At 43.6% G+C, this 24,832-nt stretch overlaps 1 protein-coding gene across 4 annotated transcripts in view; it reads right to left on the bottom strand.

Annotated features, from left to right (window-relative positions):
- Positions 1–24,832, bottom strand: part of syt1a (synaptotagmin Ia) — a 157,860-nt gene that overhangs the window by 58,923 nt on the left and 74,105 nt on the right. For 2 of the 4 annotated variants that reach the window (XM_023413141.2, XM_023413144.2), the window contains exon 4: positions 21,374–21,469. The exons of 1 other annotated variant lie outside the window; for it this stretch is intronic. The gene's annotated coding sequence lies outside the window, so the exon portion shown is untranslated. Of the gene's footprint in view, positions 1–21,373; positions 21,470–21,573; positions 21,625–24,832 lie in introns of those variants that run through there. One more of the 4 variants, XM_023413143.2, reaches the window with a different exon arrangement.

Genomic DNA, 24,832 nt, shown 5'->3' with positions numbered 1-24,832 from the left:
ATCAACACTTTTTTTTTTTTTTTTTCTCACAAGGAGCGAGTGCGAAGATTCCACATGGATTCAAATGAGATGTTTGCTCATTCACATGCAAAAGCTTTCACAGATGACAAAAAAGCAAAGAGACGACGAACAGATGCTGCAAACACTTAAGCCTTTTGTCTACATTTCAGAACTATAAACCACAACCAAAGTTGACTGGCTGTTGATTAAAGAGGCAATAAGTATCAGACTTTTACTACTCCCAGCACAATAAGCAGTTTTACGGGAATGTTGGTGAATATCAAATGAATTGAAGTGTTGCGTCCCCAAGTGGAGGAGGTTTCTGTCTTCCCAAATTAATCTTCCTTTATATGGTTTATTCCCATTTGAAAACTCAATCTTCTTTTCCACTTATTAACCATGAATCCCAAAACATTCATGCCAAAAATGATTCTTTTAAGCCAGAAAAGACATATCACCATTATGGCTCTGCGACTGTGTAATGATACAGTATTACATTTTCTTGTGGTGTTTCTCTTGGATTTCAGCTGTAATTAGCAGGAAGAATAAAAAAGTTCTGTTGAGGATTATGTGATGTACTTGCAAGTTTAAAGTTTGTGCAGGTGCGTCTCCTGTGACGAAGCTTAAAACGGCAGGAGGAGTGTAATTCCTATTGATCCGAGTCTGATTTAACAGTTCACCGACTGGCCGGAGAAAGGAGTGCCCCCTGAGGGACATAAACAGTGCTGCAGATACAGACTGACGGGGCTGGTGGAGTATAATGAAACATACCAAGGAAGGAGGAAGCCAGAGGGAGGAGGATGTCCAGGTCAGATCACACAGGGCTGGCACTGGACTTGTACTGGGGCTGAAGGCAAGCCCAGGAACTGGCTCGCTCAGTGAAACATGCCTCTGAGAGCAATTAGGGGGCCAATTACTTTCTTCTTATGGAGGATGGCATGTCAGGGCTCGCCAGCTCCGGTGTGCAATCCTTTCTGACATCTGTCCCCGGCAACAGCCCGAACTGATGCTTCTCGTTTTCCCTGTTCTGCTTTCAAAAGCAGAGCATCGCGGCTGGTCAGCTGCTAAAACTCGACAGCGTTACAGAGAAGAAGTCTAGTGGGGCCGCAAATACACAAGTATCAATGTTTGCTTAGCGTTTCCCAACACTATGATACACTGAATAGATCTATTATGAGCAAATGAAGCATAAACAAAAGCAGTCAACTGTCTTTAGCTGTTTACCACCCTGTCAGTTTTGGCCTGATTTTTCTAAATGTCTTATTAAAACTGAGATACTTGGAAATTTAAATTAGCCTTTTAATTAACTAAGCATGAGCACCATTTTGTAATTTAAATTATGAGTGGTGACAATGTGAGGCAGGATGGGCTGCTGTGATAATTCTTATTTCTGGTAAACAGCAGGAGATTCGGGAGGTGGAGCTGGATTGGAGGGGATATTTTCCCAGTGAGACGTCTCAGCAGAGAGCCAGCTTGGCGCGAGCAGAATGCCAGTCGGCCTCCACTGGGCACCGGCAAACAGTTGTGTCATTCAGTTGCAGCCCAATCCAATCAGACAGAGAAGAGGCCTGCGCACCGCCGCCACACAGAGCCAAACTCCAGAGCCCAGCGGAGGTCAAAGCACAAGGAAGCATGCTGTCCAAATCCTCACTGCTGTTCCCCATCTGACAGGACTCATGTGGCCGCGGCGAGGAGCTGGCGAGAACCGGCTTTTATAAAAAACATCTCGTAGGCACAGAGCACGACTGGCGCAACAATGCTACTCTTTATATGCTGTCACACAAATGTACACACTTGAACAAGCATGAACTCAAAGGAGCCACTTAATAAAGACAGCGAGGCGTTCTTAATAATCACACAGATATTGAAATCCCCCGAGTCTATATTAATGTTCCCGGAGTCTAATCTTAATTTAGCAAGGCTGCTTTCTTATATTAAACACCCTGAGCAGTCCAACACTGCGTTACAAAATTGCTTCATGGTGACTTTATTTGTTTTAAATCAGCAAAAGGAAGTCATTTATTTCATGTTATTCAAGTTTTATTTTATTGTGTTGTATGTCGCAAGTTGTACATCGACTGTGTGTGTTCTCATGTCAGCTATTTAGTGCTGCCATTTCAGCCAAGTCCAGATAATGTGACTCAAGAGAGATTAAATGAATAAACAGATTTTCCCTGCTACCTGCTGCTGACTGTGACAATTGATTTCCACCACACCAGTTCTCCCTGATTTAGTTTCTTCACTTGGTGATGACATCTCTTGCCCTGTGCATTTTGCGTATCTCATATTTCTTACAGTAGCTACGCTTCTGTTCGCCTCCGTTATCTCCGGCCCTCTGGGGTGCATCCTTCTCTGCTCTGCATCTCCCTCAGCTGCTCCGATTCACCCAAAAACCTTTGCCTCAACATGCAACCTAAACATCATCCGCGTCTTTAATGCCTCTTTCTAGTAACGAGCAAAAGCTTTGTAGCTGCATTAAAGCCATGCTACAGCATTGTGACATCAGTGAATGAAAACAACAATTATAGGAATAAAAAGTGCTGAGAAACTGAAAGGGAGCAGCAGTACAATAGGCTGCTAAATGACACATCAGAGGTTATATAGTGAGATATCTACAGCCGACTATATATCTTCTACTCTATTTCCCCCCCCAGGTTTCTCTGATTCATTACAGTAGTTTTAGTAATTTTTCTTCAACATTTCTATCAACAACACCTCCTCTATTCCCCCTGCCATGCTCTGAATCCCAGGCTACAGTCCTCTTTTGTCCTGCTCTCATCTCTCCCGGTGTGCAGCTGGATGGAGCTGTGCTTATTACCTCGGCTCTCACGGCGACACCCTGCTCCACCAGGGGGACCCAAATACTGTAAGTGTAGGCCCCGGCCTCTCCAACTAAGCCCCTGTGACCTTGGAGTGAGGTGCAGCGCCCTGGGAGCCCATGAAATGAACAATATGAGGCGGGGAGGGCGCCGGGCATACAAACAGTCCATTACCATCCATAATGTGGGCGCTCTGCTGAGCCTATCCAGAAACCTTACGGCTTTACCCTGCTCTTTCATTCTTTCCTGCCGGGGAGGGGGGATATCTCTCTATCTCTCTCTCTCTCTCTCTCTCTCTCTCTCTCTGCCTGTGAAATCTGGCCTAAGAGGAAGAGGCCAGAGTACATGAATAAAGGGACCGGTTTGCTCCAGGCAGAGCTGAAATTGGTCTATTACGGGGCTCCATTTGAGATCAGTGTGGGAGGGAGTGGCGGGGCCAAGCACTGAGGGTTTTCCCTTTTTGCTTCCTTCTGTCTGTTCCCCTCTGTAGTGCGGGCCTTATATATGACGGACAATATTGCAAACATCCAGGCATAAAGCAAAAGTGCAATGAAACAGCTGCATGTTTAGCTGCAAGACTGGAAAAAAACTAAGAAAAACTCCTGTTTCGCATCTGCATGACCTCGAAGGATATTCCTCTTGTAATAGCCTCTTCAAACCTCATAAAGAAATCCACGTGTTGCCATGTAGGACAATATCCCTTTAATCAGTTTTATCCCTTTTCAGTTCAGTGATTTAAGTGGAAAATAGGAACGGGGCTAGTATGATTAGCTCAAATTGAATATATGAAACTGCTGCTGATAGTACATTCAGGTCTGACTAGCCGTGATTATAGAGATGGATCGGCTCCTGTATCGAGTGAAAATGTGCTTTGTTATTACGCTGTAAGCATTGCAGCTGCAACATTAAGTTCTTCTAGAGACACAACACAGACACCGTCCTAACGCCTAATCTGAGACGTCAAACGACCTTTATCTGCTCGTGAAAAATGGCACATGAGTGGACTGATTTGCCCCCCCCACTCACCCCCCATTTTCCATCTGCGATGTGCGAGTGGATAAGGTGAATGACGGGGGCTTAGCGGCAGAACGATTATATAAGAATAAACGCTCCTCTTTGAGGTTTTATCTATGAACAAAAGACTTTCAACTGATGTGAAGAAAGCCCGGCCCCGGCACAAGGACCATACAATCAGGCGGCATTGTCGTTGGAGTGGGACCCTCTCCTGCTTGGTCGTTAGGCAAATGGAGATGCAGCGTTGGAGAGTATGCTGTGTTATTTGCAGTGATTTTTCTTTGCTCCGCGGATTTAGAGAATGTGACATGCCATATTATCTTTGCTGCCGTGTAATCTTAGAAAATTCTGAGAGTTATGGTCTCCCTTGAATGACAAGTACACAGTGTTATCGCAATCTACCTGGATGGACGTGGAGGTGTGTGCTGCAGTGTGAAGAGAAACTGTATTTAACAACCCGCAGGAGGAACACTTTTGTTATTCCTCTGCTCCGTAAAAGAAAAGTCTGTAACCTTGAAAAGGAATTGTAGAGCAAGATTGAAGTTAACCTCTCAACTTCAAAAACATTGTCTGCTAGAATTATCGGGGGCCATTCTGTATAATGACTGCACCGAGGTAAACAGAATTAATCAAGATTACTGGACAGCTGAGTTTGAAGGTGGCTCACTGCAGAGAGAGAGAGAGAGAGAGAGAGAGAGAGAGAGAGAGAGAGAGAGAAAGGCTGAGAGTCAGCATTAGTTCGGAGCTCAGATAAATAGGTGATTTATAGAAGCCATTAATAGTGAGGCAGCTCACACATCTCATTGCACAAGTTAGATTGTTTATAGTTGGTAAAGAAGCCGCGCCTCCACTGTTAGTTGTGAGGTTATTCAATCATAAGAACTGCTCGATACGAAAGGTCAAACGATCATCGATGAAAACTTCCAGCGGATCACTTGGGGAGAAAATAAGAAAGTATGACAAAAAGTGAGTCAACACATCATCTCATGACTTAAGACATATTGCGTCAAAATACCCACCCCCATGTTTGATCATGTTTATTGTCTTCAGCCATCTGCAGCTGATAACCCTTGACTGAACAAGCTGTTAGTTATCCCACGAGGGAGTGTGGAGAAATATCCACACTTGTTCAGAAAATGACTCTCCTGTAGGAAGGCTGCGCTTCGGGTGAGGCACAAAACTGTTCAGGCGGAGGCAACAGGGTGAGAGAGAGAGAGAGAGACAGAGAGAGACAGAGAGAGACAGAGAGAGAGCCAAAAAACCTACTCAGATGTCAGAAATGATATCTTGACGTCTTTGAATTAGAGGATGAAGCAGCTTGTGAGGCGATGTTGCTCCTAGGGCGCTGATGCTCTGTGACTCACTGCTGTAGAGCTCCAGATTTTGCCACCGGGAAAAAAAAACCCCAGCTAACGCGGTGACAAAAGCAAACAAGAGTGAACCCTCGACCTTGTGCAACTGGATCTAACCATTCGGATTCTGTCACATGGGGAATATACTGTACCTACAGAAAATCAGCCGAAGGGATTGATTTTTTTTTTTAGAAAAAAGGGGAACGGCATCACACCGTTACTCCCCGTTCAGGGCGGGCTGAATGTGTTCCTGTGACATTTAAGGGAATTAGGTGGTGTTAAGAAAAATGACAACCGCTTTGTCTCTGTTAAAGAGCTCAGCCGAGACACAGAGAACAATTTTATGTCGCACAAGATTTTTTAAAACACCAAGGAAACTCTGCTTGGCTGGAGGCGCTGGCTCATCATTTCCCTCGTGCCTAACTGATGTCAGGTTTACATAAACAGGCTGAGGTACCTCTGAGATCAGGGAAATTACACTGGAATTACAGAAAATAATGTTAAAACGTTCATTTGTTTGTTATGACATGATACTAATGACAAACCACCGCTGGGCAGCTGGCTCGCCTGTGAAATCTCAGCAGATAAAAATGGGGGTTCACTTGCTAAAAGTAGGTTTTCTGAAAGAATTTCCACCTTGGACAAACAATCATCTGGATAATATAAGTAGGAATTCCTTTAGAAAAAACTTTCAGTTTCAGGTATGGTCAGTTTTATATAAGACTTAATCTCTGTCTACTTCTCTCAGCATCCTCCAGCTCCCTCCAGATGTCTCCTGGTTTCTCCATAAATCTCTTCCTAAATTGGCCAGACTTTTCATGCGGTGTGTGTGTGTGTGTGTGTGTGTGTGTGTGTGTGTGGCCACCCTGTTCTGACCTTCAGCTGTGGGCCAACAATCCACACTGATCAGGCAAAGGGGGAACCAACTGCCAGCCCTACTTCGTCCGCCGTCAGGTGTTGACAACCTGCATAAACATCGAGTGAAGAGCGCGGCTCACCTGAGGGGCCGAAGCCAGGTTGAATGATCTGAAGAGTCACTCAGATGAGAGCAAGTTCGGGCTGGGATAAATCTGATAGGAAAGGGAAGGGCAAACAGTCTGTTGAGGACGTTTGCGTCCAGAAGGTTTTGCACTTTACCTCCCCCGACTGGCAGCCATAGGTGGTGCGAGGGTGGGGCCAGATGGAGCCACGCTCCCACCAAGACCTAAAATTATAGATCAAGTGACGATGCAACTTTTTGCAGACGTGAGCTGTGTAATCTCTTTCCCTATATATTCAAGTCAGTTTTCAAGAGTTGACTGCGTAGATTAGAGTGTGTTTGTTAGTGTGAGGTACTTTTGAATGATAAGACGTGTTTGTGGGGATATGATAAAGAGGAACTTGGGGTTACCGATAACATGAATCAGGGGCAGCTGCTGCTCATATTAAGTAAGCTGGATATTTAAAAGAGAACTGATAAATATGAACTTTAGTAACCCACAGCTTGTGACACTTTAAAACAAAGTAGATGTGGGTTGTATACGTCTGTGCGCTGTGAGAGTGATTTCTACCTTCTCAGGTTGTTTCATCTGAATATTTTTATACGCAAACCCACAGTACACAGAGATGTTTGTGGCAGATTTCTTATCTTGTTCATCACCATGTGACTGTGACTCCTCAGGGTGTCTCCTTTACAGGATATACGATACAAAAGAAAGGTTTAGTATTTTTGTTACTTCTACCTGGTAAAACTGTAGATTTTTTAATTTGTAGAAATCTCCTTGAACAAAGCAGTTTCATTTTGCAATACTGGAGCAACTGTGTGCAAACAGCGATCTTTATGCAGATCAACTGAATCCGCTGTAAAGACCAAGCCTATTTTGGATGATTGACACAAATATGATTGGTCTATTAGCCTATCATTCATGCTATTAAGGTCTGCCATTATGAATCAGGCTTGATGGTTTGTGTGATTGGGCAGTAAATGTTGGGCTCATTAGTCCCCACTGTTCTCAGCAGATCTGCCCAGATCCAAATCAACGAACTCCCCTTTTTAAAAAAGGACTGCGACCTTCGGAGCATCAAGGTCAACGTGACGCCAACTTTCCCCTAAATCACTCGAGACTGGCGGCTGACGGACCGAGGCGGCTTCACCTGGTATCAAACTGTTTGCGTTTTTGTGCCTTTTCACAACATCAAACACTGTCGCCCGCACACAGCTGCGAACATGAATTATTTAACAAGGCAAGTTATAGTGATCTGTAGATAATGTAGAGGGCTCCGGGGCTTCATGTACATAGTCGAGGAAAATGAATCCTGTGCATCCTTTCCTATCCTGTAATTATGTATGCGGTCGCTAATTTCCCACAAGGGAGAACACTGTGTGCCTGGCCTCTCTCTCCTGCCCCCTTAGTGCTATGACAACACAGAGGGGGGAAAAGCCCATACACACAAATACACACTCACACAGTAAACCAGAGTGCAGAGTGCTGCCCCTCCAGGCAATATCTACGTCAGTACAGAGGAAAAAATAAAAATAAAAATAAAACTTCATTATGGTGAAACAAATGTGTCCCTCAGCTGCAAATCAGCCTCAGTAGAAGGTGCTCTTTTACAAACTTGTGGACAGTATTAAATTATACAGAAACCCACACTGCTGCTCAGTTGGCCAGTGGTTCTGGATGAGCCTCTTGATGTGTGTTGAAAGCCCAAACAAGCTCTAAAACCTGTTTGGCCAGTAAAATGTTTCTTATGATGGTTTCCCTGAGAAACAGCGCGCGACTCGCAGAGCAGGTCTGTATTTTCTCTGAAGCGGTTTCGCCATGCCTGACATGATCCTATTTTGAATGGTCCTCTGTGGTAATAAGGTCATTTGTCTTGTGCAAAGGAGAGGGGATCTATAGTTGTCATACTCGGAGCTGGAGATAAATGCGGAAGGCTGCGCCAGTGAAACAAATTTATGCAGTCAAGCCTTTCCTCCCTCAGCTATAGTGTAAGATTAAGAACCCCTCAATGTGTGGAAATAAAAAGGATGCAATTAAAACCTCAGAACTGAGTGTGGGAATCTGATATGTTGCTGCACAGTTTCTAACCGAATACATGTCTGAATTTTCTCCATGCTCTTTTATGTAATGCATCGTCTTGTCCTGTTTATATTCTGTGTATTGCATTAGTGATAGAATAGAAATTTTAGGGTGTTTTCAAACCTGACCTGTTTGGTTTGCTTCAAAAGAGCTCTGGTATTTGCTCATTTAGTTTGGTCTGTTTAGTGTGAAAGCTGTCAATCGGACTGAACGACCAAGTCCGTCTAAAAACATGTGTCACCGAAACAAACTCTGGATTTTATGAAAGTAGACATGATCAGAAACAAAACTGCTGCTAAATTTACCAATCAACAACTTCTTATAAAGCCATCACTACTGGAAGTGTATTTACTCGTGCTAAACAATTGGATGCGAGGGATTTCCATTCATCAATCAAAGTGTAAAGGAGTTAAAGCTGTGGTGTGTTGAGCTGAGTATTTTTAGCAGTTTCCTCGTTAAATAGTGAAAGATGTAAAGTGATTCCACTGTGTCCTCCTCCGCCTTCACCTCCGTCTCATCCTGTTTCTACCTGGTCAACATTATACAAAAAAAAGATCCCAGAGAACATGTACACTTACTCATTTGGCATTTGCTTTTATCCAAAGTGACTTACAGGTGCGCTTGATAAATATACTGTGCTGCACTGCTGTCAGTCTCTGGAGATGAATTTTGCTAAAACTGTTCATGTTCATTTATTTGTGAAAGGTTAGTGTGACCATGACCTGGCCTAGAACTAAAAAGCAACCATGTATTATATCAGTGTTTTCCTTGACCCAAACCACAGGTTTGAAAATGACCCTCATCTCAGCAGGAGCTTCACTTGGCTGAAAGAAGAAAAAAATACAAAGAGGAAGATGTTTCACATGTGAGTCTAACAAGAGATGCATGGTGTCCACATAAAACCACAGAAAAAAACTAATGGCTTCCTGTGCTTCTTCATCCTCCACTATGTGATGTGAAAGGCAGGTGAAGCCAGTGATGCTCTCCGTTTTTTATTTTTTACTCTTAATGCTCTTCAGCCACCGCTGCTAATACCTCCTGTCATTCTCGTTTGGTAAATGGTTGATCTGCTCCACCATACTATACGGCCTTTGCGGTCTACCTTGCTGCTGTAGTTATGAATAGAGCCGCCGAGGTCCGACCCCGGGGACCGGCTCAGCCACAAAGCATTTCTTCACCCGGCTGTTTGTCGTCACACGGTCGAATTCCTCGCTGTGTTTTTCGTGTCATAATTTCCTTGGATCAGGCAGGAATGAGTGTTTTTCACGGCTATAGCGGGAATCCGATTATCATACAGGGATCACAGTCGTCATGGAAACCAAGGATGGCGCACGGTGTTAAGCCGTCCCCTTACACATCCTAGAACATTGGGAATTAGTGTGAAAATTCAGCTCCCTTAAAATAAAGACGCCTTTCATGTTAAGCACATTCTCAAACAGCGGACCATGTTTTTGTTTCCTCAGCCTGCAGGTGTGGCAGGAATACGACCTGAGCTTTGTGGAAACATTACCTTGTCACATAGTTTCTCATAATCAATGCGTACCGAAACGATCAAATATCCCATGCCTCATTTCAAAAAGGCAGCTTTACTATAATTAACATCATATTAAACTCAATGTAATTTTTCTGATATCTATAGATTGTAGAAGAGACTCTAAATATGCTCTGAATCTGCTCATTTGTAAAGTTTGAACAGACTTCAAGTAAACTGCTATCAAAAAATGGTGATCCAATTAAAATTCTCTTCCCTTTCTAGCAGCCTGAAGGTGCAAGTAACAGCTTGCCACACACTTTCTGATCATTTTCTTTTTTTTTTTTTTTTGTTGAACTGTGTCAATTAATGTCTCTGTGTAACATTTGGGAATAAGACGGCTGTGACAGCTGTTGCAGTGAAGATACAGTGGAGGACAGATTACAGAAAGGTTCATGTGAGGGTACCTTTCTTCTTAAACCACAAAAGAAATAAAAAAATCGAAATCCAATTGAGCAGATTTTGGCCAAATTGGAGAAAAAATAGACATCTGTAAGCACGGCATTTTTCTATGCCACATCAAGGAGGAGTGATACAGAGGACAATAAATGTTTTGTATGTCTGGTGTAGTAAAGTTTTCTTTCATGAAAACAAAATGTCATAGTGAATAATTTAGAGAAACAAGGAAGCTCGATATATTACCTCGGGTTCTGAGAAACTGTGACGACCCGTTTTCACTACTTTCAAAGAAAACAATCGGCACATGAATCTATAATGGAAATAATTGTTAGCTGCAGTCCTAACATCAGATTGATTATTTAACATTAGAGATTAACTTCAACTATATCGTCCAGAGATGGAAAACTGATCTCCAAATGTCCGAAATTGGTAACTCTTCATCAGAAGTTTTGTGAGGATCTAGTCTGGCTCAGCAGTGAGAGAGGAAATATTCAACAGTACGATCAGTGGACGGTGTTTAAGCAGAAGAGGCATCTTATTCTTAATCTTCATCTTATTGCCAGCCTTCCTGAAGAGTGGAAACTCTGTTGCCCACCTCTCTGTCTCTCTCTTTGTCTTCTTCCTGTCATGAGTCTTTTCAATCACATCTTCTTTTCCTTCCTCTCCGTGTCTCCTGCATTTCCTTGACAAAACAGTGTGATATTAATCCAGTGTGTCTTGAGACTTAATTAGAGCCTGTCACAGCTCTAATTTATGCCAGTTTATGAATGTGGATGGCCATCCTGTTCATTACCCTCTCAAGACATTGCTGGTTAATAAATTGAAATTAACAGACTTCGCCTGAAAATGATCCAGTTTAGATTTCCACACTGTCGTGAGGATTTTTAATTACCATCTGGGTTTAAAAAAAATATATATATGGAGCCATCCATTATTGTCCTGTCATCCATCAGCAGTGAGCAGACACAGAAATTGGAAAAGCATACTCGCCACTGTCAGAGATAATCACCACAGAGAAATCACAACACGATGCATTTAATCATTGGAAGGACAGTGAATGTTCAGGTCAGTCATCGTGACACTCTGCTATGTGGGGGTTGACCCTGAACCCCCGACCCCACCCGCCTGCACAGCGCTACCTTGGGGCAACAAACAGCTCCCAACTCACTCTGGTAAACACAACAACGCACAATATGCCTGCGCGCATGATGAAAGACATGACTCCGAGCGCTGTCACCACTCATCACGCTGACACAAAAGAGGATGCAGCTCAGATACTGTGCGAGTGGTATAATAACGTGCACGCAGACATGATATTTTCTGGATGCTCGGGGCCAAACACATCGGCCCAGCTGAATGAGATCAATGCCGGGATCGATACAGGAGGTGCCTGGTGAGCATTGAAAGCACAGAGCGGACGGGCAAAGAGCCAGATGACCTGACCAGGAAGGTCGTTGACCGGCAAAAGTGACCGGCCTTGTGAAGCTCGTGAAGCTGATAAAAGCAAGTGGTAGGAAGAGATATATCTCTGAGCTTCACATCATCTGGTATTCCGGTGTAGGCGTGTGATTCTGAGCAGTTCGCTGCCATTTTGAGCAACATTTTCTTGCTGAGACAGATGAAGGAATACACAAAGGTATGGATGTATACGCACATGAACTGGCGAGCGCCGCACGCTGCACTCGCACAAGGCTCGATTCCCTCCTAAGTGTCAGTCAGGCTTACTACAGCGCGACACAGGCTGGATTGATTGATGGACTAAAGGGGGAAAAGGCAGGTGGGCTAAGACATGCACAGGAGAGAACCTGAGGTTAGACATTGTCACCGATCTGGCTGCTGCGTTCAGGAAGTGCCTGGAGGGCGTAACACGGCTCACTGAAAGCTCTTAAACCTTCAGCTGCAGCGTTTTCCCCCTGCTCTCATCCAGATGGACAAAACATGGAAAGAATAATGTGACTGACATCACATTTTGTTTCCAATTACCGAGCCATTGTAAACACTGATCTCCATCTTTTTTTCCCTTGTCAGTGTCCACATTATATTACTTTTTGCCTGTGTCACTTATGATGCACATTTTCAATGAGTGCTAGCAAAACAAATTTGAAGACTGTATTCAGATGGAAATAAGTACCTTGCAGCACTTTCCACCTGCTGGACTGACATAAGACATAATAACAGTTTGTGCTAATTAATACTTTACCTTTTTACTGCCAAAGAAAATCATGAAAACTCTCAAAGATATCAGTTTTGTTTGACTTGTTGTGTTTTTAATAGTTTTTGGACATAAATGGCACAGTGATCAAAGCCACACCAGGCTACACAGTGTGTGTTAGTAGGATCAACGTTGCTGTTTATGGCCTTTTCTGGGGATTTGCTGACAATCTGAAAGCTACAGAATATTACTTATTCATCCTTTAAATGTCGGCACTGATTTCCAAGCAATGTAAAGCAATCAATACAATTACGGATATTTTTTTCATTGCTTAGTCTGTTGATTATTTTAAAGGTGCCGTATTTTACGCTTTTCCTGTGTTTGATTTGAAGAGTTGATCCATAAGAAGATATATTTTATGGTTTTAAGAACCAAAAACCATCTCAATGTAGTTTTACATCTCCTCTCCCAGGCTTCTCTCTGGAGCTCCAGTAGCAACAGGTCGGTGAACCAATCAGAAGAGAGGAGGCTCTGAGTCTCTTTAAAGAAATAAAAAAAACAATTTTTCCATAGCCCAAGGTGACATCTTAAAATGTCTTGTTTTGTCTTCAATTTTAAATGCTATAAAAACAGAGATGTTAGGGGTTCTGGGGTTAAAGCAACAAATCTTCATGTGAGACGATGGAGCCAAATGTTTGGCATTTTTCTCCGACCACGACTATCAATTATCAAACTAATTTGTTAAATTCTCTGTTAATTGACACATTGTTTCCGTAATAACTGAGGTCCTGAGTTTTACATATAAAAAAAAAAACATTAAAGATACAGTTTTAAAAACAAACAGCACGAACAGAAAGTCCTCTGCTTTTGAATTGTCTGTGGTGGGATGATGCAACAAAATGCAAAATACCAGTCTGCCGTTGCACAGTAACCAACTTATTAGAGAGCTTGCCCTCTAAAAGCAGTAAAACAGGATATCTTGGCCCCTGCACTTTCCCTGAGGACGTGTTAGTCCCGAGGGTAAACTCTGACCACGCGCTGACTACTGGTGGAAACGGTAAATTAGCACAGAGTATTCAGTGAATGTCAGACTCAAGCCGCCGTAATCCAGCGGCTCGTTCTCCGCGTGAACCACGCTTCCTCTCTGTGCATCCTGGGTAATTTGTTTCTCCCGGGGGTTTTTATCATATCAGGAGCCAGAGAGGTTACTTATACTGACAGTCACGGCATAGAGAGAGGAGGACAGGGAGGGCTGGGTTTGGTGAAGAGAGAAGGACTCGATTTACGCTACAAGATTGCTAATATAGTTTTAATTCCACAAGTTCTGATGTTGTAAAGCAGGAAGCCGGTTAACTTCCTGGGATTTAAACTTTGCTTTCCACGCCGAGAAAGCGAAGCTCAACAGGAAGCTGTTTAACATGACATGTCGCAAGTCTTCACACCCAGGTGGCCTTAGGTAATAGACTCAGAGGTGGAAGGGCAGATTTTGTTAATTTGACTCCAAATCTTTCAGGAACAACATGCCCCCCCCCCCCCCCCCCCCAAAAAAAAAAATTCAGTCACGACTTTTGGCAGTAGGTGAAAGTGACAATGGATGAATAATGCATGAGCTCGATGTGCTGCTGTTAATCACAGTAATCTTACACAGTGCAATATTTCCTCCCAACGCGCGCACGCACACGCACGCGCACACGCGCACGCACACGCACACACACACACACACAGACACACAGACACACACACACACACACACACACACACACACACACACCTCCACCTCTGATCTGAGAGCTGTTAAGGAGCTACAGATAAAGAAATGGAGAAAGACAAAGGTTAAAAGGAAGAGTTCTTGTACTGGCTAAACATCTCACTTTCAGCTCCCTCCTCACATCGTCCCGGCTTCTGATATTCATCACAATGTGCATGTGTTTCGGGGGAGACGGGGGTACTTCCAATGAAAATGCAAAGGCGCTGATTGCCTTATGCCAGGCTTTTCTTTTTTTCTTTTTTTTTTACTTTTTGGCTTTTGTTCAGGTCCTCACCAAATGAATGCAGGGAAAAGGTGAATTTAGACTCACTCAAAAACCTTTTACAGGACTCACTCGCTCTCTCTGTACTCAGCAGGAAGAGGAAGGAAGTTGAAAAGCTCTGAAATGTATCCGTAATACTGCTTTTTTTTCTTCTTTTCTTCTCCTTTAGACTCGCAATCAAAAAGACATAAATCAAAACTTTGCACATGAATAAGGCGTTCATTTGCGTGGGCGTGCACTGGAACTGTAAGCCCCTTTGAGACACATCTGTAATGGGATCTGTTTCTCACATAGTGGACCTTCTCGATGGGGCAGCTGATAGGATACTCCCAAGTGGACATCTAAGATCAATGATTACCCTCCATTTAGTGCAGCTTGCTCACCTTCAGGGCATGTTGATGCATCAAAGGACAGAGTTCGGAGGAAATGCCTGATTTTGAGATAACCTCCTGGCTTTCTTCCACTCTGTGACAGCCTTTTAACATGATGGATCCTTCAACTGCACTAAACTGGGAACTGACTGGAAGGTGACTGAGAGATGGTGACACCACTCAGGTGACCCTGGTTAATAGAAGAAAAAAAAAGGGAACTGCTGGAAATCTAATTTTGTGGTTTTTTGTCCTTGCTGTTTCATGGGTCGGCAGGGTGAAGATCAAAGATGATGATCAGAGGAAGTGGAGATAAGTCTAATGCTGGTTTTTGTTCGTTATCAGACACGTACTGCACGTAGCAACCAGAGCCTTTCAGCTCAGATGGGGTTAGTAGTCTCATCCCACATCCTGAACCCTGTTGGCGTTACCTTGCTTCATCTACATATAGGGAATATATTAATTAAATAACACCTAATTATGTCAGTTCTTACGTTTATATAAATGTATGTTTCTGTGTGTCTGCATGTTTTCGGATGCACTTGCATACGATGCCCAGACATTCTTACTACATGTTCCCCTTTGTGAAAATGACCACAATGATCGAAAGATTGGAGTCTAATATTCTAGAAATACATATATTACATATAAGCGCTAGCATGAAAGCTCTATATACTGCTAGCGTCTCCTGGGTTTGGTCTCCTTGGGGTGGGTAATGTGTCTGTATTTTCCATATAAACTACACATTTCTTCTCCGACTGACGACAGTATAACAGTTGAGAATTCATCCTCTTGTATTATAATAATCTACGTTTGAACTTTGTTCGGTCGTATCAATATTCAGGATCTGTCTCTGACAATGGCCTTTCTGATCCAGGGAATTAAAGGACCGTCTCTCCGTTAATTTGAGCTTTGACAGGCTTGAAAGCTAAAACTTTGCGATCACTGATTTGGAGGATGATACTCAGATCAAAGAACATCAGTTTTAGTTGATGAGAGACAAGGGACTGGATGATTCATGGTGAGAGGTAAAGTCCTTTATTTTCAGCACAATGCTGTCTAACCACAACAAGAGCAAATTCAAATCCAACCAATCAAGTTCGTGAGCTTGTTGTTAAAAAAACAACAAATTTTTCCTTCTATTATTTTATTCCTTTTCAAACCATCTTAAGTCGCATTCTGTCAAATACAAAACGAGGCTTTGTTTGGTGCTTCAACTACTGAAAAACCAGTGGGTTGTTGCTATGCAACAATTAAATATGTTTGAGGTGTGCTACTCTCCAGTTTCGCTTTACCTTTCAGTAACCTGTGCACTGAGTGCTGAAAAAAAAAATTGCACCTTCTCGGTGCTGTCAGCTCTGCCCCCCTTCCCTGTCTGTAAATAGAGGTCTCTGGTGAATATGCAGCCTTCTGTGGAGTCGGAGATGTAGTGATAAAAAGTAGCTCTTCTTTTCCGCTCAGATCGCAGCAGACAGCACACTGATTTACTCCACGCAATGACAAGGACGACAGCTGCGGCTTACCGAGATGGAAAATATAACCTTGCTCTATCCCCACTGTCACCCTCCTTCCTTTATCCCGTTCTTCACTTTGAGTCCAATTCATGTCACCTCTCTCTCCATGTGCCCCACCTCCTGCCATCAATGTTTCTGTTGCCCAACATCAGGGTTTCTCTGCTTGGAGGAGAGGTTATTGATGGGCTGTAGACTTGAAGAAGAACCGACCAGCCTCTTTGCTCAGGTCAGAGGGGAAAACCACATGTTGAACTTTCTCTCCAGCCTCACAGGAAAATTAACTTTCAGATACCGAGTGTTGTCTAACCTGTGGCCGTCAGTTCTCACACTGGGACAGCTCCTGGTTTATTAGTCTCTGGACATCACATGACAAGGACATCTCAGAGGAGAGACCACACCTTAGTTTTATGGTGTTGACAGTTGGCAAGGAAGAGGAGCAAAGGCAGGGCAGAGGGGAGGAGACTGAACGCATGGATGCCTCCCAGTTCATGTCAGCGCTGAGCCAAACAAACACCGCCGCACATGTGTTTGCCTCTTTTCCGGACCGTGTTATTAACACACCAGTGGAAAACACTTAACTCATGCCTATTCAATTATGCTAATGCAAACATATACAAATGACCCTGGTTAGTTATTAGCTGTCTCAATTAGGGGACATGTGTATGGGGCTTCAGAACAGAGAGATAAAGAGAGAGGGAGAGAGATAGATAGAGAGACAGAGAGAGAGAGAGAGAGAGAGAGAGAGAGAGGGGAAGACGGGTGGTTCGCTGTCCACTGGTGAGACAGTAGCTCGAGGGCAAGAGTTGCAGCTTTTATTGTTTCCGTCGGGGTACATGGGCTGGAGAGCCGCTGCACTTGAAGAACAGGCAGCAATGCACAAAATTAATGTCATGCTGAGCCAATGTATGCATATTAGTTTGGACATGTGAGCGCATGAGAGGGTAAACGCATGAACAGAAGTGGCTCTTATCTCTCTGGCTTCTCTCAGTCCCTTAGAGCAGACCACAGTAAGCTTTCATGTAAAAGCCTCGTTTTCACGTCTGATTTCACACCCTCTTACCACGTTCACCGGTATCAAACCAGAAGACGTCAAATAAATCTAATTAATGCATGATACCGGGTGATTTGCAACCACCTACAGAACACGCAGGCCTAGCTGTTTTGAAAATGTTATTGTATTGACGAGTGTGCTAAACTTTAAATGCAATAGATCTGAATCACGGAGATGTGATTTAAAATGCTTTGCACGTATACACACGGTAAAGCCGTGCATTAAAATCAATAAAATGGATCGACAAAGCCATAAATGACTCATACATCACATTTATTACAGTCAAAGCAGATTAATCGCAGTGACTTGTGGTGTAGTGTGAAATGAAGCATGCTGCTATAGGAGAGAGTTCTTGGTGTGATACACTAAAGCTGAGCAGAGCAAAGCTAAAAGAAATCTTACAGTCAAGATGATCTTTGTCAATGCAACAAGAGCGCTAATACGTCACTGTGACGCCTTCAAGGAACAAGTTTCCTTTGGATGGTGGTTTCCATTTTACTGATGTAAGAATAAACTAAAACTCTAACTACTGTATTATGTCTAATTACCCTTGAGGAAGTTGTTCTTCTCAATCCCCATTCCAACTTGCTTTGTTTCACCAGAACTTTATTGTTCTATCCCTGACAAAGCGTGACATGTTGTATTTTTATGTTGTCAATTAACCAAAAGCTGCTGTGGCGATGATTTCCGTCTGCCTTATCTTCACTGACTCACTGTCTTTTATAAATACAAATTTAAGCTGACATGTCTTTGGGTCTACAGATTACGTGGCACACAGCTTTCAGAGCTATAGGAAGGAGTGTCACTGACTGCAGCGAGATTTAATGCTCCAGTGACTTGTATGTTTGCGAGCTTTTCCAGTTTGGCAACTGTTGTAATTATTTAGCCGACCTACCTGGTTAAGTAACGAGCACTGTTGCCCCTGGACTCATCTGACAGGCAGTGTTGGTTTGTAAACACAAATACATTAAGGCTGGTAAATATTCAAACCCTGCTGTGCCTTCTGCAACCAAAATGTAAAATCTGGCACTCCCCACGGTGTATTATCTAATCACCATATGAATGATCTTTACAAACAAGGCAATGTTCTCCATCATTTCCCTGCTTTGACACTTCGAGCTTGTAGTCTGTCTCATTATTTTTGCCATCATTCCTAAACTCTCCATTTCTGTGTGATCCTCGACTACATGGACGACTGGTGCTGTCCGCAAGAGGTGGTGCTGAAATTTCACCCTCCTCTGCTCGTTGCCACCTCTCCCTCTCTGTGCATGAGCGCTGTCCATGGTTCTGAATCAGCACTGCATGGCCTGAGCACAGAGGCTCTTCCCCACAGAAGGGGGGGCAAAAAAAAAAAAAAGAAAAACACATGAATTTTGCTGGTTGGCTGGCTGGGTGGAGCGGCTTGGACCTCGTCTCAGCCGGGTCTGTCTGAAAGAGGCAAAACAAGCCAGACTCTCATCAGGCAGGGAGCTCCACGCCCTGTTTGCTCCAGAGCTGTCACATGTGACAGCGTCATCTACAAAGAGATAGGGGGGCTGGAAGCTTGAACACATCCCTTAGATGGATATAAAACATGACTGTGGTTGGGGCTAGACGGAATATCTCAAAAAGAATGATCTCAGTTGTTCCTACTTTGCTCGGACGTGTGAATGTCTCAGGCAGCCGGCTGGATGTGTGACACGAAACGAGATGAAAGTGGACGTGCCGCCTTTCAGCAATCAAAAGGCATTTCCTGTTATTTCCACACTCTCCTCCATGACTGTGCTTTAACATTCAGACGGACACATTGTGAATGTGCATCCAGCGGGATGTTGTGTGAAAAGAACGGCTGATCCCTGCTCATCAGAGGCCGAGCCCTCTTCATCCTGTCTTTCCCCAGAGTAGAAAAGCCGGCCAATCAGAGTGGACGAGGTAGTGAGTCACAGTGAGGGCGGACTGGCATCCAGTGGACCGAAAGGAGCTGCCCGCTCTGGGCAGTAAGTCTGTAACCTCCATGGATGGAGTGATCAACACCAACACCCACATACAGGAAAAGCATATACACATATTTTTGAGCAGGTTTAATGATAAAAGTCTAATTTTTCTCTCCTTCATTAAACTTTTAAGCCCTTCGTTCTCTGTTTTATTAGATCCATGAGACAAGTCATTACTCACAAATGTTACCACCCCTTAATAACTCGCAAAACACCTACTGTAGCACTGCAAGGTTGTGTGAAGGTCAGCACTCTGCCTGGATCCAACTGGAGGCTGAGCTGTGTTTAAGCCTCATGATGGTATAGTACAGTACGTGTCACTCAAGGCAGAGCAGCCCTTAGATAAACAAAAACACTGTGTCAATGGGCCGCGTGAATGAGTGCCAGAGACGTTCATTAACTATTGATGCAGTGGGAGATCTCACAGCTTGATACACATCACACACACATGCAACACACACACACACACACACACACACACACACACACACACACACACACGCACACACACACACACACACACGCACGCACACACACACACACGCGTGTGCGAAACAGTTATTGGATCACATGACAATGCCAGTGGATGCAAAATTTTTTTTCCAACTAAAAGGATTAAACTGTCCTCAAAGAGAATGAATGGCGTTAAACAGCTTGCACAAATGACTCCAGGTCTTGACACATAAATCTAATGCTAACAATGGCATGAATATGAGCGGAGAGCAGATTGTTCAGGGACACTATTGGATGTACAAATCCATTTTCCAAGCAGCCACAAAGGCAGCGTGGATGTGAATGGGGTTTAGTGGACCTTGTAGGAGAAATAAAGGATTTGGGAAGTGCTGGAAAAAATGGGGAGTCAAAATGGAACTGAAATCCAACTGAATGAGTCTTTTTTTCTTCTTTCTTTCTTGCGTCTGAAAAGACTGAAGCTGTGTGTTGGCTTTCACGGCTTGCTCCTGCACAAGACAATGGAATCAAATAGACATGGGGCTGTTTGAAGCCTCACAATCTACCAACCTTCACCTCTGTCATGTTTCTAAATGAGAGAAGAAAAAAATAAAAGTGGCGAATGTTATTAAGAAGAGGGAAGCTTTGTTCAGCCTCTAGCCCTCTGCTCTGTCTTTGTTTAACAGTCTACTGTATGTCAGCATGCGTGCGTGGAGGGAGGGAGGGAGGGATGGTGAGGAAGCGAGATCGACTAGTTCATTTCAGCTGAATCCGGGATAATGAGGATGGAGAGGGAGAGAGGGAGAGATAAGGGATGACAAAGGGGAAATGACAAACAGCAGGGAAGGCAGCGCGGTGATTCGATTACAGTAGAACTTCTCATTAAATGACAAAGAAAGCAAGCCCTGGGTTAGGAAGCCACGCTATCGTGCTATAGATGCAACAGCTACATACAGCATGTCTTTTCTCTTTTCTGTAGGGGAATAACTATCTCTCTATACTTCACCGCTGCCACATTGAGCCTAACCCTCCGTGGGAGTCTCGCTTATCCATGCCTGTCACAGATCCTATCAGCTGTAAAGCCACATCCACTCGTAAATGTAGACGTATACATATACACATTGCTCACACGCCAATATTTTGAGTTTTCAAAAGAACATGAGTCACACAGATACTTCAGAAAAATCGATTATATTTGTAGGAACTCTGATCTCTGGTGTGAGTATCAAACGCTACACAAAAGGAACAGTTGTAAAACAAGGAAGTGAGACAGAAAAGTAGTATCTAGTATCTCTAGAACCAATCTGATCTGGAAATTTCTTTCTTTTATTTTTGCTTTCAAGTAATCCCAACATCCTCTGACATCTGTCATCCTGGATGAGCTGCTGTCAAAAAGACACTACACCTCCTCCTCCTCATCATCCTCCTCTTCCTCTATACGACCTGACTCCTCCAGTCACACATACAGTACAGTGCCCTGCGAGCCATGTCTGCTGACGTGCTCACACACACACATGTGCACACATCAAGAGCAGCGTGTTTGCTACATTTCAACCAGGGCATCACATGTATTATTTTCAAAGCAGGTACACAGCTGAGAGCTCTGGTGCCATTTGACTCTATAACCGTGCAATCAGCATCTCCACACTGTCTCTTACCTGGCAGCACGCTGTCTTCCCTGGGTCCTCTTCACAATCCCAGGAAGGGGTTCAGACACACAAGTTCAGCTTTCTCTGAGGGAGCTCGATGAGGCACTTTAAAGAGATGAAGAAAAATAAAACAAAAATAAAAAACGAAAGCTCGAAAAGCAATGTCCCCTTTCTTTTTTATTTCACACAACGGCTAAAGAAGCACTCACGATCACACACTCGAACACCAAGTCAACAGCTCCGGCAAGCGAGCAGCTCGCTATTCCCTCTCTCTCTCTCTTTCTCGCTCTCAGTCCGTGACACTCGCCTCCTCTCTTCCCGCCCACCTACTCCAGCCCCCTCCCCCAACTTCTCTCTCTCTCCCTCGCTTGCTCTTCTTCTGTCACACAAAATGCACACATCCCCTCCATCTCTCAGCTCACTATTCAGACATTTTCCCCACCCACTCACACCTTCTGCTCCATGAAAACAAATCGGAGGTACTATTAGATGTGCCTTTCCACACCCCATCAACAAACTTATTCTCTGTTGATAGAGCATTTCAGCTGCTTCTTTTCCCTTGGAATAAGACAAAGCGCCTAGTGAGAGCCTACTAACAGAATATAGTGTAATTTATGAATAATGGTAATGAGACACTTGCACTGTATCATACTTCTTTTTGAAGCAGACACCTCCGCTCATTCACACTTATTCTTCTTAAGTCTCTCCTCTCCATCTTCCCGTCTCTTCCTCGGGTGCCGCTGGTGAATTTGATGCTACTCACGTCCCATTCTTCAGACAGCTAGTCAAGGGCATTCCCAGAGTAACCGTATGCTAATGCTCTGCCTCGAGGAGCTGCCTGGCGTCCCCTCCTCTCACAGCCCGACCAGATGTGGCACTCGGCTCTCCCAGGGAGGGGGCAGCAGATGCAAAGGCAAAGGACGAGCAGCAGTAAAATAAATAAATAAACAGAAAACTGTCAAGAAATTTACTTTCGTTTGACCACTCAAATGGACACAGACTCGATGGAGGTGTGAGTGTTTAATCCTTTCCCTTATGGGTCTAAAGCCAGCTTTAGTTTTCAGCCATACATATTCCCTACATAAAGCACACTAACTCATTTACATGGTCATTAATTAAAGGTCTCATATTTTTAACTTTTCCTGTGTATTATTTGAAGTCTTGATCCATAGAAGATACAGTATATTTGTGGCTTAAAGAACAGAAAACCATCTCAATGTAGTTTTACATCTCCTCTCTCAGGCTTCTCTCTGGAGCTCTAGTAACAACAGGTCAGTGAGCCAATCAGAGGAGAGGAAGCTAAGAGCCCCTCTTCTGACTGGCTGACAGTTTTCTGAGTGATTGAATACAAATATAGCAGATACCAGGTAAAACACATGGGTCTGGGTGGGCGGGGCTTTGGGCATGGCTTCAGGTGGCCTTATTGTGACATCACAAAGTTACAGAAGTCCTGTCGGCTTGTTTTAAGGCTCAGTTTCTGAATACTTAAGTAAGTTAGTTGTGTCACAGCCAGTACTATGGTATCCTGCATGTTTTGTGGCACATAACTGATCTGATTGGTTATGGGGTTATGGTGGTGGATCAAACCTGAGACCACTAGGGTACAATATAGTCCATTAAGGTATTTTGCCTGTAACATTAAACAGAAGACATTATGAAAGTCTCAAAGAAAAAAGCCCAACATTTTCACATGATATTCATGTGTTAAATTGTAATCTGTGAGGTGTTTCCTGCTGGTGTGTTTGTCCTCTCTGTGCTTCCTGTCTGCCTCTCCAGCCACACACTCATTTCCTTGACGGGTCGTCTTGTATCCAATCAATCCTCTCCCCGGGAAATCCTTGAATTTACCTTCAAAGTGTTTGCTTGTTTTGTCTGTGGATTAATTATGAGGCATATGAACGGGAACCATCCCACCCGACAGAACTTCTGCCTCCTACGCTCTGTCTGTGGCAAATACTAACACTGTGAGATCTGTGACTGCGGGCGCCAACAGATGTTACATGTGTGTCTGTGCTGTATGTGCACATGTGTATGTCTGTGAAGAGAGCCAGTGTGTAAATAAAGGGCAGGCTGATAAAGCACAATGAGACACACGGCACTGTTTACAACACACACACACACACACACACACACACACACACACGTAAAAGCTAACAGACATATAGGCAGGACTGAGGCAAAGCAAACAGGGAGTCTGTGTTAATGATTACCAACTAACACTTGCTGGACACCGCACAGCTTGCTCCTCTGTACATAAGCTTTGGTTCACTGGCTCTGTGTGTGTGTGTTATGTTGTGTGGCTGTGGGGGGAATCGATGCAGATATAGTCGGTGCAGATTCGAGGCCCAGTAGTCTTATGGCTTGACCCTAATGAGCAGAGGGCGAAGTGCATCCATGCTGAGCATCGCAGGCCATCCTCTGTGGAGAATTTCTGTTGTCTATCCCAACAAAGTCGGCTAAACACACATCCCAGCACTGTGGAGTCCATCAGCTATCACAGCTAGGGGCTGGAAATTGCACACCTCGAGGCTTATCTCCCTTCAAAACGTAAACTGTCTAGAAGATAACAGTTTTGGCCAAACAATTTCTCTGAGAAAGAGAGTAAACACTCCAGTTGTTTTGAGATTAATGGCGCACTGAACAGGAAAAATGTAGGCATCTGTGAAATCGCTAATGACCAAACTTGGGTCTTTGAATGCAGATTAATGTCTTCACTGGGCTCTAAAAGTGCAGTGTGTATCCATGTATGGTAAAACAACTAAAAACTACCAGAGTGACATTAAAAGACATAAGGAAAGAGATTTTCAGTTTTTCTATTTTCTGCTGGAATGAGGAGAATAAATATATTTTCTCCTACATTGGAGCCATTGCATTCAGATTCCATTAAATTACCACTTTATTTGGTATCTTTGAGAATTCGTGCGAGATATTAGTGTCAACAATTTAATTCTCAATCAAAAGACGAACTGGGTAGTTTTGCTGAAGCAGTGATAGAAACTGTGTGGAATCGAGTTCCACCTCCAACTCAAACTTCAACTCAAACTTCAAGTAAAAAGACGTCAGGAAATGACAGAGTTGTTTGACTGACAGGTGACTTCTGAACAGCGCAGTGTAGAAGAACCACAGCACTGACACAGGTACTGTCTAAGTATTACCACCGGCTCCCAGAGCTGGAGGGACCAATTTAAATTTAAAGCCATAATTGTGTTAAATATACCTTTAATTTTAAATGTCATTCAGAGACTATGCACTATAACAGAACTCCTCTCCATTTCAAATTAGCTTCAGCTTAAAAAATAAATGATCAGACTGGACATAATGACCAAACGGTGCAGCAGTGTCATCAAAAAATTTTGAATTTTAACAAAAATCAACCTCTTTTAAGTGTCAACTGCAACACCAACGCATGCCCTTTGCCTGCAATAGCAACTTTCATCATCTCAATTTTGGTGTGTGTGTGTGTGTGGG

The sequence above is a fragment of the Seriola lalandi genome, unplaced genomic scaffold, assembly GCF_002814215.2.
Source record: "Seriola lalandi dorsalis isolate HSWRI2012SDOR001 ecotype SW California unplaced genomic scaffold, Sedor1 jcf7180002054504, whole genome shotgun sequence".
Classification (NCBI taxonomy): domain Eukaryota; kingdom Metazoa; phylum Chordata; class Actinopteri; order Carangiformes; family Carangidae; genus Seriola; species Seriola lalandi.
This window is presented reverse-complemented; position numbering and strand designations above follow the sequence as displayed.